Genomic DNA, 7,101 nt, shown 5'->3' with positions numbered 1-7,101 from the left:
AGGAAAGCTTTTAGAAAGGGACAAACTTTGTAGCTGTTCCATCAGAGGACTACATTCTACTATAATTGCAGCTTATGTTTGGAAAGAGTTGCATATTAATGGGTTCCAGCTCGTTAATGAAAAGTGTGTGTTTCCATAGAATTAATTGTTGACACATCTAAACAACTTTGAGCTGAACTGAATGCAATCTGATCTGCTGAATGAAATCCTTAATTATTAGTACTTTATTGAGCCACTTGCAGTCTAAAACCTTTTCAAACACAACGTACTGGAACAATCTTGCTGTGTACTTAAGATGGATATAATTATTTTCTAAACGAGACAAATCGACTGTGATGTGAAACTCACCTACAGAGGGTTTAAGCTGGAATTATTACAAATGCTAAAATGAAACAGTCCTGAAGAGTAATAGGTAACAGACAATCTAGAAATCCAAATAAACTCTGCAAACTTTGTAAGCATAAATTATATGTGGGAACAAAGACTTACGGATAGCAGATCTTTAGCAAGTACCACTCAAAAAAAAAATCAAACTTAGAGACAGGTACTTTTCTTCTGTTCTGTGCCACAGACCACTCTCTTAGGACACAATGACTGCAGAAACATCTCAAGTTTCAAACTGGAGACACCGAAGACAAAATTACAACATATTTCAAGAAGAACTGAGCATCAGCTGCTCATAAGATTTAAACCAAAGAAAAAGCAACAATTCAAATCACAGAAGTTTCAGTTGCTATGGCATACAATAGCCATTAGTATTTTTGCATAATTTATTACAAAATTACGGCACATAAAAGAAACAAGTCTAAAATAAAAGAAAATACAAGTAAGGTATATACAAAGTATAAGTATATATGCATATATATTTAAAAACAGAAATAAACCAAATATATAATAAAAAAGTGAAATTCTAAGATAAGATTCTAATAGGAAAAAAAAAAAAAGAGAATCTGTGTCACTCCAAATCATGCATTTTACAAAAAGAGTTGCAGATATTATATTTCATGCAAAACAAGTACTATCAAAATTTCATTACAACTCTAAAGCAAATTTTTGTCAGCACTTTCCAGATTCATCTTGGGCTTAACTTTTTTCTTTGAAATTATTCACAAGTTTGTGTGTTAACACTTTTTGTCTTTGTAACTTACAGAGTTTCTGTGCTAGAGGAGGATTATCCTTAAAATTTTGGGCAATCTGAAGACTTCAATATGTGAAAGTTGTAACTGGATATAGCTGGCCTCAATTTCTAGAAATTAAAATAAAATTTTCAAAATCTTTTTACTTCCATGTATTAATCTTATGAAGCTAATGGGTTTTGAAAAAAAATCCTGTAAAACCAGATATAAATAGAAATTGAATGCTTGATAATTCCAATAAAAGTCCAAAATACAATAGTTTCATTACAAGAAATATAGACTACTAACTCTAATGTATCTACCTTACTCTCAACATCCGTAAATGAAAACTTGCCTCTCCTGATTTCATGATGATATCTGCACTGTAAAGGTTAATCTTGAAAGTGCTGTGAACAGAAATCTACACTAGCATAAATTCACAACAATCACAATTTTAACATAATTCCTAACATTAAAGCTGAAGAAGTCAATATTACTTGCACTAATTACTTTTTATTTTTTATTGTTTATTTACCTTCTTAATTTCTTGCACACTACTGAATTCATCTTCACTTTCAGCTTCTCTCTTCTGTAATAACTCAGCAGCAGCTATTTCAGGAGACAGCCTTTACTGAAAAACAGGTATCTCATTGTAACTTTTTGAATTGTTACAGATTTTTATAAAAGTTTCTTTTTTCCAGAGTATACTTTGAGGCTCTATTCCCACTAAAGCTGTCCTTTTGAAGGTCAAACCAAGATACTCTTCTTTTTCTTAGTGATTTACCCTCCCCTGAGTCTTAATTTCTTTACTGTCAGCTGCTCCCCCTTGCAGTTCCTATTTCCTTCAGGATGATAAACACCGGAGTTGATAAACGGGTAAGATCAGTGGTGCTATCAAAGATTTAAACAGGTTCTGGAGATGGCATCTGAATATATAACAGGACCCTTAGCTTTGACGATCCCCCCTTTAAGCCTGGTTTGTTCTCCTCTACCTTGGGGACCTTATGTAGACTGTCATTTAAATTTCCTCTTGGAAGTTTGCCCATGGCTCAGACATGCTACTACTTGAGTAAACTGAAAACTGACAAAAGCAGCATTAGCAAAAAGTAATGATAAATGTTGGTGACTGACTGCAGAGAGCTATCCTGGAGTGTAATTGCGGGGGACAGTGATAAGACTGACAGTGGTTGATACTGTCATAAGTGATCTGATTGTAGGGCGTAAGGAGAGAACTTGCAAATCACAAATGTGGCGCAGAAATCAAGAGGCAAAATTAATCAGAGGAATAAATAAAACACAGAAAATTCAGTTAACAGAAAAAAAATAAAATTAATGTCTCCAGGAAGAAAATAGTCTTGTATGTACTAGAGATTTCAGCCCAGGATGATATCTTGTCTCCAGCTGCTCATTTGTGGTCTAGCTCTCCTATTCCATCTACTCTGGACACAAAGGCACTAGCTCTACTTTTCAGGAATCCTTTTACTCTGACTTCCCTTTTTTCTCCTTCCTGGAAGTTCAGGCCCCATGGCTTGTTACCCATCTAATGCTCTGCTCCCCTGCTTCCTCTAGGACTTTTCCTGACACCCTCTCCAGAGCTGAGAACCTCTGGTGACATTTCCTTTGGAGTAGGATGACATTTAAAGCAAAGGGCACAAACCCTGCAATGAGATTTGTAAACACAGATAACTACGTATCAGGCAAAGCCTAACACACCTACACAAATTTCTGGCAACAGCCACATCTGTGAGAAAACCTATTTCAATCTCTGCATGACCTTTGAAACCTGAGGACTTGGTCTGTTCTGGTGAGAGTGTCAGGACAGAGAAGTTAAATCATCTATTGCTGAAATGTCAGACTGAGCAGGGATCACTGATTTTCCACACTTGGATGAGTGACTCACCTGGACACCACATAAGAAGAACAAACAAATGTCCTTACTACTGCGTTCAGGGGCTGCCTTTTGAACCAGGAGACTACAAATGCCTTTTGTGAGAAGCCCTACAGGTCATATTAGCTTAAGGTAATTCTTTGATAAATCTGTGGGGTGAGTGATGCAAACAGGACAGGCATCTATCACAAGAAGAAAATGAAGAAGAGGAAGGGGGAAAGAGAAAGCAGTTAAGCACACAAAGAAGAAAGGAGAGCCCGGGAATAGGTAAGGTTGCAGACACACCTACTTTTTCTTGAACTGACTGAAAAGGTCAGTTCCCAAAATTACTTCTACACTGCAGGGATCATGACAGCCTACTAAACTGCTCTTCTTCATGCACCAAAACCATCTCAGTTGAAACGAAGAGCACATTTGTGCCAGACTGAGCCATCTTAACCAAACACCTATATCAGTGTGATCAGAGACTGGTTAGATCTGGCTAAAGTTTAGCCACTTCTTTCTCTGAAAAAAAAATAAAAAAAGCCATGTCTAAATCTTACTGCACAAACCTGTCCAGTAGTGGACTTAAGTGTCTAAGATACCCAGCACAATGTACGGTGTTCTTGTACAAGCAGCTACAACGTGCTCAAGGAAGACTTCAATTATACAAAGCAGACCAAGTACAATCTCAGCTAGAATTACTACTCTCCAAGCAGAATAATGTTATCAGAAAGTTATCAGATCTGCTCAGGATATCAACACAAATAATGCTGCCTGGAAGACTGAATCATAGGGGAGAGCCTAGAGAGTTAAATGAAAGCAAGTGAAGAATATAAGATCTGACAGGGACATGGAATATAAAATGGATGTATTCCTGTTTATCAACACTTTGTAGCACATTACCAAGACAACATGTAAAATGTTCAGATATTTATCAGTCTGTAAATTAGTACGATATTTTTTCGCTTATAATTTCTCATCTTCCTTTAAAGTGCTGCTGATGTGAATTCAGTCACTGAGCTTGAAAGTGGATTTGATCGTTTGGTTATGATAAGCCCTTTTCTTCAAAATGTTTTTGTAAATAATCCATCCAGAAGAAATACATTAAAAACCCTCTAAAAACTACACAGGCTTCTTCATCAGTGTAATTTATAAGGTTTTTGTCTTTTCTGCTTTTTGGGACAAGAGTGCTATGGGAGCTTAGGACTCATGCTTCTGCTTTTTTATTAATTCCTGCATCATGAGTGCTTCTTGAAGCTAAAATTAATAAACCAGGAACAGGAACAAAAAACCCACTCTAAGTAACCCTGAGTAAAGAATGTAGAATCTAACCCTTAGTTATGTCCATGTGCCTGCAGCCACCAAAATAGAGGTGAAAGATCTTGCAAGAATAAAATAGGTAAGAAGACCTTGGGATTGTTTCATTTTAAAGGTGATCACACAATCTCAGAATTTCTTCCTTCTCATTAACTGTCAAACAGGTACAGTTAGCTCTCACTGTATGGGCTGCCTAACCAAGGCTGAAGCCACAAAGGAAGGAGTTAATAAGGGTAGATATGGTATTGGTGTGCAGTCTAGTCACAGAGCACAACAAAGCCTTTCAGCCATCAGCATTTTCCCTTGGTAAAAATGAAAACCCTTAGTTTATTTCAAAATAGCCATAAGGGAACTTTGTGAGGAACAGGATCATTAACTTAGCAGTGAAATGATTTGAGTGCAACCTGCCTCCAGTACCTTTTTCAACTTTACTAGAAACTAATGAGTGGAAAAAACCAGAAAGTTTTTTCCGGTGAGATACATGAATGACACACACTTCTTTAACTTATTTGTTTCACTTACTGCCTTAAATGGTTTTAATTCTGCAGCATAAATAATGTTAAGCAGATTTTCTTTCTCATTCGGAACAAAAAACTAGAAATGCCAAACAGAATCCTAGAGTTCTAGTCTGTTTACTTCTTACAGTTTGGGATGTCAGTTTTGGTTTATATAATCATTAGGAGGAAAAAAGTGGAGTTGAGTATGCTGCTCAAGAGTATACATTAATGTCACACAGAGGTGTTTGCAACCATACCTTAGTGCAACAAGGAATTTGTAGTAGTATCCATGTGGAACAGGCTTCCTTTGTGCTTCTATTGGCTCCTAATATATGAGTAGAGTTTTGACAGCTCAAATAGTACAATCTGTTTTCTGAATAGTAGAACAAATTGCTGCACTAAAAACCTACAAAAAAATCTATTACATTCTAAGGGTGGTAACCCAATATTTAAAGTGTTACATAGTTTCTTATAAATTCTGTCTACTCAAACCAGCATTTTATATAAAAAAGAGAAAAACAAAGTCTCCTTTGAAATAGTTAGCTTGTTTGCCTTAAAAAGTGATACCTAACAGAAAAAAATAATATCAAATGGGACAGTAGCAATCTACCTTGCCTAGTTATGAGGGGTTCCTTTACTATATTTTTTGACAAAACACACATGAAAATCTGCAACTGACTCTTTATTTAGGAAGCAGACTATGCTTAGTTTTATAAAGCAGACCTGTAGTGAATTACCTGCCAAGTGTCCAGGTGCCTGCCCTGGTGATCCAAACCAGTAATGCTGTGGATCCCTGAAGTGCACAGTGCTGAGGACACTGCACGAGCAAGAGGGAACGTTTTTCTTATTGCCTGTCCTCACTCCAGCCTAATGGCAAGGACCCTGAAAGCCATGATTTGTTCCTGCTGCTTAGAAGGATGTTCCTGCTGACCCTTAGAAGGATGACACACTGCTGAAGGATTTTAGAAAATTTCCCTGGAGTTTGCACTTTCTGGGAGGTCTCATCAGGTTTTATCTTTTTGTTTCTTTTTCTCATCTGTCTCTTTTCCCTTGTATTGTGAAGACAAGACAGCCTCAGAGTAAAGTTAATGTGGAATTATCTCAGCCCTTAGAATAATTTTTATGGATGGCTACTAAGATAAATTGAAAGATTAGCTGAAAAACACTCGGTTGTCTTCAAGGCCTGAAGAACCTTGATCTTCGTAGGACTCATTACCACATGAATAAGGAGTACCACTGAGGTTCCAGTGAGGTATCTTGATATCCTGTAAAAGTCCTGAAAACAGATATTGAGACTTCCCCTGAGGACAGTTCGCCCTCTTCTTTCCACCATACCATCCCCCCAAAAGAAAAAGAGCTTAAAGGAGTCAGTCACTAAGAAAAATAGCAAGCTACAAGATTAATCTTTCATTCTTTCTTTTTCTGGATCAAGATCTATTTCCTAATCTCTGGTTCAAAAGACAAAGCTCAGAATATACAATGGCCAAAAGTAACAACTTTCCAGAGGAAGACAGAATGAAGAGCTGTGAAGGTCAGAAATGACCTGGTATCTTCATCCGATAACAAAAAGTGTAGTATATAAGTGTGTTCACAGCCTTCTTTGGTTGTAAAACCTTCTTGTTAATTCTTTACGTCAAAAAGATAACAAAAAATTAGGCTGACACAATTTTTTCTTGCATTCAGCAGAAACATAAAGCAAATGCTTCACTAAAGCAATAGAGCTCACTTATGTTACAAGAAAACAGATTAGGCTCTGTGCTTCCCTTGTAATAGTACCTTTGCTTTCAGTGTTTTATCTGTTTTATCTTCTTTCAGTACACAATAGTAATTTACAGGAGTTGAAATTTCTGTTGTTTTCTCCAGAGATTTTACTTCATAATATTCCTCTGACTGTACAAACTCAGCTGAATACATCAGAGAGCATACTTATGAAATCCGTAGGTGTTGTCATGCTGTGGTCAGAGGAAGTCAACTGCTCTGGAGGACAGAAACGAATTTCAGTCTCCACAAGCTGGAAAGAAAGTCTTCAAAGAATATAACTAAAGTCAGTAATTATAACTGCAAAAAACCTCCTGTGCTTTGACAGAAGAAAACCAGAAACAGCAGCTGACAGAAGAAAGCAAGAAATCACTGAGACATCTTCGAGGAGTAACCAGCATCATTGCTAAAATCTGCAGTGTACAGTTTCTCCTGTATGTGCCAGAGAAATTGTTAACGAATGCATGTGTGCTGCTTTTTAAGCTGCATGTACTGAAGAGCTGAATTCTGTAAGGTGCCAGAATTGGCCTAAGTCACATGAATC

The 7,101-nt window shown here is 36.9% G+C and overlaps 1 protein-coding gene across 1 annotated transcript in view; it reads right to left on the bottom strand.

Moving 5' to 3' along the window:
• Positions 1 to 927: 927 nt before the first annotated feature.
• Positions 928 to 7,101, bottom strand: part of MEI4 (meiotic double-stranded break formation protein 4) — an 86,202-nt gene continuing 80,028 nt past the window's right edge. The window contains exon 7 of the mRNA XM_048298997.1: positions 928 to 1,746. The gene's annotated coding sequence lies outside the window, so the exon portion shown is untranslated. The remainder of the gene's footprint in view (positions 1,747 to 7,101) is intronic.

Source organism: Corvus hawaiiensis, chromosome 3 (genome assembly GCF_020740725.1).
Source record: "Corvus hawaiiensis isolate bCorHaw1 chromosome 3, bCorHaw1.pri.cur, whole genome shotgun sequence".
NCBI classification, from domain to species: Eukaryota; Metazoa; Chordata; class Aves; order Passeriformes; family Corvidae; genus Corvus; species Corvus hawaiiensis.
This window is presented reverse-complemented; position numbering and strand designations above follow the sequence as displayed.